The sequence below is a fragment of the Astatotilapia calliptera genome, chromosome 6 (genome assembly GCF_964374335.1).
Source record: "Astatotilapia calliptera chromosome 6, fAstCal68.1, whole genome shotgun sequence".
NCBI lineage: Eukaryota > Metazoa > Chordata > Actinopteri > Cichliformes > Cichlidae > Astatotilapia > Astatotilapia calliptera.
This window is the reverse complement of record NC_137427.1, coordinates 21,961,029-21,975,568: the sequence shown is the minus strand read 5'-3', so window position 1 is coordinate 21,975,568 and position 14,540 is coordinate 21,961,029. Positions and strand designations below refer to the sequence as shown.

At 41.1% G+C, this 14,540-nt stretch overlaps 1 long non-coding RNA gene across 1 annotated transcript; it reads left to right on the top strand.

The window, feature by feature from the left end:
* The first annotated feature begins 426 nt into the window (after positions 1 to 426).
* Positions 427 to 1,958, top strand: LOC145429460 (uncharacterized). The gene is made up of 2 exons (XR_013909697.1): positions 427 to 1,715; positions 1,805 to 1,958. It is a non-coding gene; the product is annotated as an uncharacterized LOC145429460 (long non-coding RNA).
* Positions 1,959 to 14,540: the final 12,582 nt, after the last annotated feature.

The following is a 14,540-nucleotide window of genomic DNA, read 5'->3' as shown; positions in this document are numbered from 1 at the left end:
AAGTTTGCCTGGTGGACACAAGCAGAGTTTGTGTACTGTAGCTTACTATCTCTATGCTGCAATATGCAGACATCCACACAGAGACTTGAGCTCATGGCGTGACGGCAGAATTTAAATCACTCTGACCCGGATGAGCGTTCACATTTTCACAGACATGGAAAGTGTAACACTTTGCATCTTAAGGCTTATGTCTCTAAAAGTGGGGTGGTATGCTTTTTTTACATGACCTTGTCTGTATTCTCATTATTTTATCATTTTAGTGTTATAACAACTGTTATATTACTTCTGAACACCCAAAAGTCACGTGAGCGTGCTGAAGATGGCAAATCTTGTGTAGTTTAGCCCATAGTGGTTTAAGAGGAGTCACTGGGTAAGTCTTTCGACCACCTGTATCTATACACATTTTTGTCGCTTGATCCTAAATTCAGTTGGCATTTGCCGTGGAGGTAAAAACTTCACAGATGAAGCAGATAATAGATTTTTCACCAAAACTTTTGTTTTGAATGTCAAAGCTTTTCTTGGCAACGCAAATGCTCTTTATCTCAGCTATTACAGTTTCGGTGTTCAAAAAGACACCGGTCTAGAAGAAGAACTCTAATGTGTTAGCATAACGTGAGACCCACACAGAAGTAATGATTGCATGAACTTGATTTTCAGCATCATACTGAGATAGTTTCTAATTTATCAAAATTTTTCAAAAAGGAACCCAAAACCCCTAAAAAATGTAGTCTAAAATATGACAAGATGGTCCAAGACAATTTAGGGTCTCTCTAACTAAAAAAGACAATTAAGTATGTTTTATTTAGGAAAATTAATATGATTTAAACTGATAACAAGTGTTCTGAAATGTTCATGTTGTATGCATTAATTTTTTTTTCAACTTTAATTTTTTTAAATTAGTTTTAGTTAACATTAAAAGAAAAAAAACACAGTAAAGAAAATTACAAACCAACAAACATACAAACAGGCTGGAGTTTACATTTCTTTTCCATCGATTCCATGCACATTTTTTGTTGTGTTGTTTTCTTGGTGCCACTTCGGAATGCTTTCCACTTCCTATTTACATCCCATCAGTCTGATATTGAATGTTATTTTTTCCATCTCTGAGATACCCTCTACAATACTAATCCAATCTTGTTGAGTGGGAGGGTCTGGATGTAACCACTTCTTTGTAATTGCTTTTTTAGTTGTGGCTAGAATAATTTTTACTAAATATAAGTCTTCCTTTTGTATCTGTTCCTTTATGTTTCCAAGATACATCACTTGGCAGGTGTTTGGGAGTGCATATACCAGAATATTATCCATGGTCATTTTAAGGTCTTCCCAATACTTTTTAATTTTTATGCACTTCCAGAATACATGTGAATGGTCTGTTTCTCCACACAGTCTCTGTTAGGAGGTGGTGGGTAGGTGTATTGTTGTTGTTTGGGTTTTGTTTTCCTTTTTGTTATAGGTAGGCGAGGCGGGGCTTGATGGCATTCCGACACACCTGCGATGCATCGGACGTCATCAGTGAGCGCTTTTAGGGAGCAGAGTCACGGACGTCTGGTGTCGGAGTATTGTTGCTGTCACAAGTGGTTCTCTTGTGTCTTAGCCTGTTCCATTGCCTGCCTGCCTACCTACCTAGGATTTTGTGTTGGCTATTGTGGAGCCGCAACGGAGTGCTACGTTCCATCAGGCTGCGGTCACTGCAGAAGCTGTGGTTTGTGTGTCAAGTAAGCTCTCCAACTCTCTCCGTCCACTTGTGTTTAACGTTCGGCTATCAACGGTACGCCGTAAACTCTGTTTTGTTCCTTGTTGTCAGGTAGCTCCGGTGTGTCATCTGCCTACCTGCATACCTCGGCTCCATCTCATCTCCTCGGTGTTAATCTCCTGGCACATTTTTATCTATCACTGTATATAGCCCCTTCCCTTGTAAATATTCCCTACTCGTGTATATAAACTTGCATCACAAACTATTTGGTGTCCGTGTGTGTTTCTACCACGTAATCCATCCGTGTCCGTTTACCTAACAGTCTCCAACATTCCTGTGGACTTGAGATCTGTTTACTTTTAATCTTGGGTGTAATGAAAAAACGTGTCAAAATTTTTCCGGCAAAATTCCCTCCACAACGGCGAATTTGTTGTGCTGTGTTGTATTTCACACATACTGACCCATTCATTCTCTGTTATAGTTATGGCTAGTTCAGCTTCCCATTTCTTTTAGAGGTAAAAGGTTGTGTCCTGTCTATCCTCTTCTAATGATCTATAGAAAGTAGAAATTGCTTTGAATTGTTTATGTTCCTAGCAATTTTTTATTATTCCGATAACACCCAATGGTTTTTCGAGCCAGTCAGATTTTATTTGCTTTATGTAATAATCCCTTACTTGCAGACATCGAAAAAAATCACTATTTTCCAATTTGTATTTATTTTTTAGTTGTTGGAAACTCATTAGTGTTCCATTTTTCATTACAGTACAAACTGTTGTACTGCCTTTTAACTCCCACCTTTTGAATGTATGGTCCAATTGTCCTGTCTTAAATTTTTTATCATGTCTAAACCATCTCAGCAAAAATAATTGTTCTTTTAACTGATGTTTTTCTATTACTGTGTGCCATATGTCTAGTGTAAATTTCACAATTGGGTTCATTCTGCTTTTTTTTTTTTTTTTTCTGCCTGTCCCATTTGGTTCTTTAGCCATCAGAATTGTTGTCTGAAGACCAACAAGGATACCCAATGGATTTACTTTGCCAAATGGATCATCGTGGCATTGCCGTATTGGTCCATTTGGTCGATCTTTGTTTTTATTATTTATTATATTTTATTTTCAGATGTTACAGACGGGACAGACATGAGTGAGAGATAGGAAAGGGAGAAAGAAAGAGGAAGGAAAGGAAAAACAGAAGGGGAGAGGGACAGTGAGAAAGGGGGGGAGAAAAAAAAAATCTCCTGGATCACCTGTTGAGAGAAGAATAGAAAACAAGCAAAAAAGACAAAACAAAAAACAAAGCAACATACTAAACACAACACCATCGCATTAATCTAGCTAAGTGTAAACAGCAGTAAATACTAAATATTAAATGTTGTCGTGCAGCACGCAGGACAGATGTGCTTCGAAGTAGCAGCCAAGAAAGGTGTAATTTGGGTCTACGAGCAGTGAACACCCGTGTGCATACCTGTGTGGATCAGCGCGCTTGTATTCCAAAGGTTTCTCCATGTAACGATCTGCTAGGGAGTGTGGGGAGCCACAGCCCCGTCCTCCAGGGTGTGAAGCAGGTATGGAGGAGATCAAAACTCCAGACATCCAGAGGCCCCCCAGAACACAAGAGACCAAGGAAGACCAACAGAGGGGCAGCCGCGCCACTGTTCCAGTAAGAGCTGAGGAGAGTCCCAGATGAGGGCTCACTCAGCAGCCGCGGAGCAGAAGCCAGGGGGAGTTGCAGTGACGCGCCCGTGAGCTCCGCCGGCCGCCAGCTGTGCCTGAGTGACCGAGCCCCAGGCCGAGAGGCCGGGGGCACCCCACCTCCGAAGGGCCAGGCCAGGCCCCGATAAGCGGCCGCCAAGGAGTGAGCCGGTGTGTACCTGGACGCCCATCCCCGGACACAAAGAACCACCAACGCACCGACGTCTGAGGGAGTCTGCCACTGGCAGGGGAAGTGGTGGTAGGGGGAGATAGGCCTCCATACCTTGGAGGGCCTAAGATGTCCCCAGAGAGGTGGCGCCTGACACCCAACCTGACATATAGACACAGAAATACAGGCGCACACATATACAAACATCCATTCCCACCCTCATGCTCTCATATACACTTACTCCACACTCAACCAACGTGGAGACAGACATAAAGAGACGCTGTACACACGATCACACTCCCCAAGCGTACTCTAAGCCCCGGGTCTAGGTACCCTTGCCCCTGGAGGGGGGGGAACTGCACCCAGACCCAGGTGGTGTTACCCTTTTCCCTGCGGTGGGGGGAGGCAGACCGCCCCGACTCCGCAGCAGCAGGGAGGCCCCACACTCCAGACCGCAGTCGGACGGCCAACTCCTCCTCCTAGCCCCCCCGCTCCAGCAGGTCGCAGAGAATGGGGGTGAGAGAAGACTCCAAACCTCCCTCCACCCGCTCATTGTAGTGTTGATGCATGTGTGTTCTAAGGTGCATTTAAAACCCAGGAGGGCTTGGAGCTACCTGCCAGAGAGCAGCAGGTAAGCGCATAGTCCCTCCTGCTGGCCCTCAATGTCTACGTGTATTTAACTTTGAGAGGTGGGCAACGACGCCAGGGGTGGGGTGTACACCCTGATGGTACTTTGGATTCCATGTATCGTGCCCACCCCCAAGATCCTATATGTATGTGTAATGAGAGTGTGAGTAATGTGAATGTCTAAGTCTAATAAAATTGAGGCAGGGGCAGCCAGAAGGGGACGGGGGGGGGGGGGGGGGGGGTGGCCTCCTCTGCACCCTGGTGACATACCCCTACTCCAAGGTCCTGCATGTGTGGGTGGTTGTGATGGAGCGGGAAGAGGGAGGCAGCTGGAGATGGGGAGGGAAGGAAGGGAGGGGCAAGTGACCCCTCCCTGGGGCCAGCTCCCCCGCTGACCCCAGTAGGCACCCCCATACTCCGCGACCCACCAGGGAAAGGGGGCCCAGGCCCATCCAGACCGGGGCCCAGCGCAGCAGCGCCTCCTGGCCCCACAGAGCCCAGGACAGTCCACCCAACCCCACCACAGAGAAAACTGCACCCACCCCACCATCCACTCTTCTTCCAGACTACATGGTTTGGTTTTCATGTCAGCAATGAAGCTGAGGTTTTAATTTACAATTCTGTGTTCGAGTCCTGCGCTTGGATCCTCCTCTCCGCCTGCCCGCACACAGAACCCTGACATATTTTACCTTTTCTTTGAAGTATAGGAAGTGGGAGTGATTGAAACATGTATAGCAATCTTGGGAGAACGCTCATCTTTATTATTTGAATTCTAGAATAAAAATTTCTAGGTATTGTTGACCACCGTTCTAGGTCTTTTTTTTTTATATTGCCCTCCACCTGATTGTAGTTTGTGTCAAACATATCAGATAATGATTTGGTCAAGGTTATGCCCAAGTATTTCATGGTATTCAAGTGCCAATTTAGTTTATATTCATCTCTAATCTTTTGAGAAGGTGTATAATTGAATGATAAAATTTGTGTTTTGGATACATTAATTTTGTAGCCCGACAGGTGTTCAAAGGTATGGAATAGTTGCATCAAAGTTGGAAAGCACTTGTCAGGATTTCGTAAGGAAACAATGACATCATCAGCAAATAATCCAATAAGATGTATGCATTAATTTTAATTCCATTTCACATTTCTTAGCTATAAGTTGAATTATGCTAACAGTCGCTTCTTCTACGCCACTCTCTCCTACCACTCTAAATTCAAGGAATGTCAGGAGCATCTATAGCTCTATTAAATGGATGATTCCAAGGACATAATCCGATGACCAGGGAATTTGTATCCCACCATTAAAAAGTTATTATGTTGCCTTTAGTTGCAAAGTATTATTCACTTTGACTCCAAACAGTTTACATCAATTCATTGGTTCAGAAAAACATATGGTAGGAGTCAACTGGCACTTGACAGTCATTGAGTGGGGATTGATTAAGCTTTAAACTTTTACGTCAGTACATTGCAAAGCATTTAGTTTGGACTGTTTGTACAGGTCAGGAGATGCTGTTTGATTTTTCCATTTTGCTGCACTTAATTGTGGTCTGACCTGCCAAACATCTAAAAGTAGTTGAATAAAAGAATCAGTGGCGTAATACATTGTACGAGCTCTTGTTGGTAAGTGTTTTCAGACTACAGCACTTCAAATAGTTTGCAGATATTGGAGACGAGATAAGAAACCCTACGGGAGGGAATATGTGAAAAAAACAAAAAAGCGCTGCTTTAATGAACTATTTAACCAGGCCATCTTTCCCAGTCACATCAACTGCAGAAAGAACAGGTTATTTGACAACTAAAATTGCCCCCATTTTCCACAAAACATTTACCGATCTATTACACAATTACACACATTAGGCTGTAATGCTAAGCGGAGCTGAAAGCAATTCGTGGCTACATTGAGAAGAGCGCCAGGAGACACCAGCAAGGACAGCTTCTACCTCCACTGAGGTCCCGGCAGCTCACACAAAACTGTTAACGAGGAAAGAAATTATCTGAAATACAGTAATAGGCGCCATAATAGTGCACGAGATAGTGTGGGGTTAATCATGGAGCTGTGTTTCTTACACAATTAAAATTTGGCTGGTGTGACACTGCATTGGCTTAACACCATAGAGAAAGCTAAAGAAAAAAGATTGTATCTTGCAAAGAAGTGGTAATGCATTAGAGTAATAGGCACTACAACACAAAATAGGACCCGCAGTAGGTGTTATAATATTCTCTGTAGATGAAACTAATTCTCAATTGTAGCCTTTGAAACATATTTGGGCATATTTTAGACTCCGTGTAATATATTAACCTGAACATTAACTGATCTTAATCCTTAACAAGAGAATAAACATTGCAACATAAAACTCCACATTTAGATTAATGTAAAATACCAGTAATAAGAAGATAGTACATATTATATACACAGTAATGGAAAAAGAGATTTCTCAGTGAATTCCTTTTTTCACTAATTACTCACCCAGCTTTATCCGCAGTCCTTAACAGTGATCTGCTTTGTGGATTAATCTAATAGTAGCCTCAGTGTTGGCCAAGACCTCTGCTATGATAAACCATTATGTAATGCAATAGTCTTATATAATAATAATATGATTGGCTGAGAAAGTTACCTCTATTTTTTTCTGTTCTATTCTATTTTTTTGTTTGTTGCACAACACATTAAAGCAGAAGACTTTACCAGATGCCAGTTGTGTAAACTAAGATCAAGAGACTGATTCACAGAAGCTCACCAAAATTAGAATTTGGCATAAACAACACGAAAGCATGGCTCAATCCTTCTGTATAAAAACATTTCAAGCTGCTGCTGGAGTAACGGTGTGGGGGATATTTTCTTACCAGCTGAGATTTGTTTATATTTCACAGCCTTCCTCAGTATTGCTGCTAACCAGTTTGGGGTGTAATGTGTAGCGTGCTACAAAGGTTTGTGTTATCTGCACACTGAAAACATCAAACAAACACGTTTTTTTTGGTTTGTTTTTGTTCCTGCACACTTGCCCTAAACTGAGCTGATTTCAGTTTGTGTATTGAAAGAAGATGGAAAATGGTGATCTACAGCAGAGATATGGACAATACTTTCATTTTTATTGCATGAAATGACAAGTGCACACCGTGTACAGGACAGAAACAACTGCACAATACTGCCAACACAGGTTTAACTCTGCACAGACATCTACATAGACAGGATGCTAACACAAAGGTAGCCAAGAACCAAGAGTGATGTTGAAGCTGAGAGCTGAACCCAGCCCAGCAGCCAGACCCTGAACTTCAACAGGCAACAAAGGCAGTGATGAGCAGTCAGGCTGACAGCCTCCGTTCCTACCTGTTTACGTTTCTAAAGCAGAATCATTATGGTGATGATTTTCAACTTTGTTGCTTTGTGTAGTTAGCTTTGGGTCCATATTTGAATATTTAAAAAAAAAATTAGCACAGGGATCTGTATCAGAGTGTAGGACTGTAGCTTCAGGATTATATTAGCAACTGATAATTATATGGCAATGCGCTTTAGGTCATTTTACAAAGTAAAGGCAGAGCAGGTGTAAGTAATGAAGTAACATACTGCATTTGGATCATACTTGAGTAATATAGTAAGTAATGGCCCCAACACTGGTGCTGAGCACAGTGTACTCGTCTTCGGGTGTAAAGAATTTATCTAGCAACTTGTTGAATCTGTGCCATGAAGAATTAAAGCAGTTCTGAAGGCAAAAAGGGGTCCAGGTTGGTACTGGCGCCAAGTGAAAGTGTAGTAGAACAAAAGTTAATTTGTGCTGTCTGTTGTGGAAACATTTTTTGCATGTTGTATTATCCCTACCATGTTGTGTATGAATGAGTATTTCAGCAATGATAGCATGTGTTTTAGTTTGACTGTTCTTCTTTCTTCAGTGGAAGGTGACGGTTGAAGCTTGACAGGCCACACGAGGCTTGTGAGTTCCTGTTCAAAAGTGAAACAGCCTCACTGTGCAAGTAAATGTAGAATCACTCGAACCCCTTTCTATTGCATTTTACTGTAACAAGGCATCATCTTGTATATCATGTTACGTCCCTCTGCAGCCTCTAATCTGCTCAGTGTTTTCAGCTGGTGCTAATCGGCCACACCGGGTCAGGTGTGGATAAAAGCATACCTGAGCCAAGCGTCCGAGAGAGCTCACTAGTCTTTGCCTTGGTGGTACCGGCCATTTTAGCCAACCTGCTATGCCATTTTAAGATAAAACCTCTTCTCACTAACACTCTGATATTCATCTCCTTTTTTATGTTGCGGCTTTTGAGCCGGGTCGTAACAATCATGTTTTATTTAAGTCACTTGAATACAGTGATTTAAGTGATAAAGTGAATGTGGTCTGTTTGCTGTTACCACTAGTATTGCTTTCATTCGTTTGTAGTGTTTCTGCCTCCCCCCAAAGCGCTGTGTTCTCTGCTTTCTTTGTCTGCTTTGCTTGTCTCTTAGTTATTATTCTATTTTGCCTTTACTTTTTTAGTGGGTATTCTGCTGTTTGGCTTCCAGTCATCTTCATGTTTCCTCCATGTTTAAAATTGCTTTGCTACTATTGATCAGGCTCTCCTGTGTTTTGTTAGTGAATTAGCTTTCTGTGTATTCATAGTCTCATCTTTCCATTTGCTCACTGTTAGTCTATTTGTTCGCCAGTCTCTTCTCAAATCCAGGTTCTTTAGGGGATTTTTAATTTATTTTGATTCCCAAGGTGTTTGTTTCTCCTAATGTAGGCTTTTTGGGTGTTTCCCTTTTACTGATTTTCTCCAAATGTAAGTTCTCTGCCCATCTGTCTGCTTGGAGTCATACAGTGGGGCAAAAAAGTATTTAGTCAGCCACCAATTGTGCAAGTTCCCCCACTTAAAATGATGACAGAGGTCAGTAATTTGCACCAGAGGTACACTTCAACTGTGAGAGACAGAATGTGAAAAAAAAATGACACCTGTCCACAGCCTCAAACAGTCAGACTCCAAACTCCGCCATGGCCAAGACCAAAGAGCTTTCGAAGGACACCAGGAAAAGTATTGTAGACCTGCACCAGAGTGGGAAGAGTGAATCTACAATAGGCAAGCAGCTTGGTGTGAAAAAATCAACTGTGTGAGCAATCATCAGAAAATGGAAGACATACAAGACCACTGATAATCTCCCTCGATCTGGGGCTCCACGCAAGATCTCATCCCGTGGGGTCAAAATGATCATGAGAACGGTGAGCAAAGATCCCAGAACCACACGGGGGGACCTGGTGAATGACCTGCAGAGAGCTGGGACCAAAGTAACAAAGGTCACCATCAGTAACACACTACAACGGCAGGGAATCAAATCCCGCAGTGCCAGACGTGTTCCGCTGCTGAAGCCAGTGCATGTCCAGGCCCGTCTGAAGTTTGCCAGAGAGCACATGGATGATACAGCAGAGGATTGGGAGAATGTCATGTGGTCAGATGAAACCAAAGTAGAACTTTTTGGTATAAACTCAACTCGTCGTGTTTGGAGGAAGAAGAATACTGAGTTGCATCCCAAGAACACCATACCTACTGTGAAGCATGGGGGTGGAAACATCATGCTATGGGGCTGTTTTTCTGCCAAGGGGACAGGACGACTGATCCGTGTTAAGGACAGAATGAATGGGGCCATGTATCGTGAGATTTTGAGCCAAAACCTCCTTCCATCAGTGAGAACTTTGAAGATGAAACGAGGCTGGGTCTTCCAACATGACAATGATACAAAACACACCGCCCGGGCAACAAAGGAGTGGCTCCGTAAGAAGCATTTGAAAGTCCTGGAGTGGCCTAGCCAGTCTCCAGACCTCAACCCCATAGAAAATCTGTGGCGGGAGTTGAAAGTCCGTGTTGCTCGGCGACAGCCCCAAAACATCACTGCTCTCGAGAAGATCTGCATGGAGGAATGGGCCAAAATACCAGCTACTGTGTGTGCAAACCTGGTAAAGACCTATAGTAAACGTTTGACCTCTGTTATTGCCAACAAAGGATATGTTACAAAGTATTGAGTTGTATTTTTGTTATTGACCAAATACTTATTTTCCACCCTGATTTACGAATAAATTCTTTACAAATCCTACCATGTGGATTCATGGATTTTTTTTTTTTCACATTCTGTCTCTCACAGTTGAAGTGTACCTCTGGTGCAAATTACTGACCTCTGTCATCATTTTAGGTGGGGGAACTTGCACAATCGGTGGCTGACTAAATACTTTTTTGCCCCACTGTACATTGAGGTCCCTTTTTGAATCTCAGGACTCGCTTTCTCTTAGGGTATAAACACACTATGGCACACTGAGAAGAAGGGCCCTGTTTCAGCTAAGATGAAAAGCTCTGCAGCTGCTGTTATTATCTCCTATTCACAACCTCTCTCTCTCTCAAGACACATCCAACTTCCTTTCATCCACGTCCATCTAGCTGCCACCCAGGCACCATCATCTGTAAGGTGTAGACACCTTGAATGCCGACCTCCACCATGACATACACAATGAGGCATGGCCCCACTTTAAAGTCAGGTCGCGGTCTTAAATAACTCGTGTCTCAGAAAACGCCACTCTCTATCTGCCGCTGTCTGGCTACAAATCTTTCACAAGGCAAAATAACTTCTGTAGCTACTGAACAGAGCAGAGGAATCCTGATTGAAATGCTGCAGCTGGGCTTCAGACTGTGATAGGAATAATGACAGTTATGACTGAGATGGCTGTCCAGTGTCTGGTTTGTCTGGAGTAGTGCCTGGAAAGGTGTTCAGTGTTCAGTGTGCACCACCGTTACATTTGTAGCATACATCCATAATTATTAAAATCACTGTCGATCACAGTTACAGTTACATTGTCGTGGAAATATAGTTTTAAAAAAAGCTCAAATCCAAGACGTTTTGATCCATTAGCAAGAAAATCAATCAATCAATCAACAAAATATATAATAAATAGACTCCAGCTTAATTAGGCTCCATTTATGTATTCCAGTTGTCAGTGTGTAAGATAGAGGGTTTTTTTTTTTTTTTTTCAGGGTTACCAAAGTGTCATTTATCACAGAAGAAAAATATATTTTGTTTCACTTTGGTATTTGGAAAATAATCTTTGTTGATTTATAACCAGGTGCAATAGCTAAGAGCACACACTTTGTCTTCAGTGTCACAATAATCACTGATTTGATTTCATGCACGGGGAACAGAACCACTCATCAAAAGCTGAACGGTAAATGTTTTGGTATGATCCCATTTGATGTCATCCAGATGCTTGAAATTAGCTCCATATATTTGTATTACTACGCATCATATGGGCAAGAACATATTTATCTGTGGTCTTGCAAAACAGTTTAGTTTGATGGAGAAAAGCAGCTTTCGTCTGACCCCTACCAGCCCCGAGTTAAGGTATCATCCGTTTGAACTCAAGTTCCAACAGGATCAACTGGTCGCTTTTAAGTCAAACAGGAGGCCAGATAAGAATTTGTTGAGGATCCTTAACAGTGTAAAAAAATGCACCAGCTATTTTTTTTGCTTTGTTTTTAGATTTAAAGGGTCTCTTTTTTTGGGTGTGTTTTCCATTTCATTTTGCCTGTTTTAGTTTGGCTTTCTATATTTCCTGCCCAGAGTCAGTAAACTAATTTATACGCATATCTTTTTAGCACACAGCATGATGCCTGCGCATCCTCAACAATGAATAATTTCCCAAGGAAAAAAGAAATCAAGCCAACACGCAAGTGCCAAAGCTTCAGTTCCTTGAAAGGCAACTTGAGTTGAATCCAAATTTGGAGAGTGAATCCGTGTTAAAAGTGCCAACTCTAGAGAAGAAATAAAAAGTGTTTGCTGCATGGTAAAAAAACAAAAACAAAAAAACAGCCTGATCTCTTTAGTGAACTTTAACCTTCTTTACAACTATGCTAGTGTTGTATTTCTTAATTCACTTATTGTTTTTTTCATTTACACATGTTTAAATTGGATTAGAGTTAAATATTTGACATAATTTGAAAGCCAGCAGCCTACTAGCAATTTGTCAGACATCACCTAAAACAATTCAAGTTCGGTTTGTGTTACTGGTTCATTTAAAAACAAAAAAAACAAAAAAAAAACAAACAAACAGAAAAAATCATAACAAATGTTGCTAATTGCTGTTAATTGTAATTGTAATAAGTTGATTAATAAAAATGAATAATAAAATTAGCAGATACTAGATGAGCGTACCCTCACGGATGATTGAAACTGAACATTGTTAACTTACAGATTTTAGTCCTGTATTTATTGCGAGATAACCATAGAGTGTACTATAACCTTGCAAAACGCCAGAAATTGCAAGCAAAGCATTTAATAATATATATCTTATCAACAGCTATTTTACACTGCAAAGTCTGTAGAGACTAAGGGGACTGAAACATGATAAAGTGATAAATTAAACTCCCTGAGTACAGTTAATGTTAAAAAAAAGACAAACTTTATCTTAAATAATCAACCCACAGAGACCACTCAGTCAGAATCCATGTTCTCAGCAAATACTGTGGTGTTTGCTCCAAAAAGTTTTTTCAGTCATTTTTTATCTTTTCGGATAATTAATGACATTTTGTAGCTCATGCATCATAATCAGTCAGCATAATCCGAATGACTGCACTGAAAAAAATATGTTGTTGGATTTACTTAATTCAATGGTGGACATTTGTTGCACACAGATGTTTTGCTTTGGCAGCAACTTAAACAATTGAGTTAAATTAACACAATTTATTCATGTTCAATAAACCTGTGCAATTTGTGTTGATAAAATGTGACTTAAACATGTTTTGATGAAGTAATTTGAGCTCTTGAAATATTTTAATCCTTCACAATTTTCTCACTTTATCCCAACACCATTCAATAACTTTTACCCAATACTACTTGGTCACTTAAATACTACATGTTATCTTCAAATTACATTTTGCTATTATATTCTAGTATCAAATACACAATTTTCAAATGGAGGCCTTATAACAGATTATATTGTCCTCTTCCAAGATGGTTGCTGGCATCCACCAGTAACCTTTCAAAACAAAATGTCTAATTTCACTGCATTGACAGTAGGTAAGGAATTAAACTGACATTACTCCACTACTGAATCTATATAAACCAACAGTTAAATAATGTCAGTTCTTCCGTGTTCTCTGGAATCAATCACAGCAAAGAAATTAGACTCTTTCTTTTGAAAAATGTTGGGAAAGAACAAATCAAAACATTCTATTTAAGGCCTCTGACGTCAAGATTCAGTTAAACAACAATTATAACTAAACAATTTGAGGTAATGTTAGTTTCCATTAACATTAAATTAGGTTACTGAATTGGCAAACACCTTCCTATTAACATTACCCATTTTACCCCAATAACTAAAGAAATTAGCACTTGCAGGTCAAAACCTTTATTCAAGAGATGCAAAAATAACATTGATACAGTGACTGTCAAAAATTACAGCACTAATCATACTGTGACATCTTGGTTCAAAACAGCACACTTAGAAATATTCAACGTTCTTTACTTCAACTGAATGAAACTGAAAATACCATTTCACACGGCCCATATGGGATATTTAGACTGCATAACTGTTCATGCTACATCTCTTCACTAGTAAAAGAAAGAAAAAATACAAAGAGAAATTTAAAAATGCTGCCAAACAGAGAACTTGTACAGAGTAAAAGGAAAAACAAACAACAACAACAACAAAAAAACGGCTCGTCCTCATGGCAGTTGCAGTGTATATAAAAATGAACCCTGCGATCTGTTCCTGGAATTGAGCTTCAAAAATGCAGCAGAACAAGTGTGAGATTTAAATGTCTTCTCACCTAGAGCTGGTCACCTCACATGCATAACAGTGAGCTTTCATTGCAGGAGCAGTTTTGTCTTAGTTGTGAACTTTTCTTGAGAGCTGAGTTGCTTCCAACTCCATTACCACCCTTTGAATCACCTCAAAAGTGTAGCAGAGTTGTGATGGGTAACTCATATTGAAGGAATAAAAAAGGTCCAAACAGCATGGCTACTGCAAAGGTCACGTTATCCAGATCTTGAAGAACTACTATACCCTCGATGATGATGGTAAATGGTAAATGGCCTGTATTTATATAGCGCTTTACTAGTCCCTAAGGACCCCAAAGCGCTTTACATATCCAGTCATCCACCCATTCACGCACACATTCATACACTGGTGATGGCAAGCTACATTGTAGCCACAGCCACCCTGGGGCACACTGACAGAGGCGAGGCTGCCGGACACTGGCGCCACCGGGCCCTCTGACCACCACCAGTAGGCAACGGGTGAAGTGTCTTGCCCAAGGACACAACGACCGAGACTGTCCAAGCCGGGGCTCGAACCGGCAACCTTCCGATTACAAGGCGACCTCCCAACTCTTGAGCCACGACCGCCCC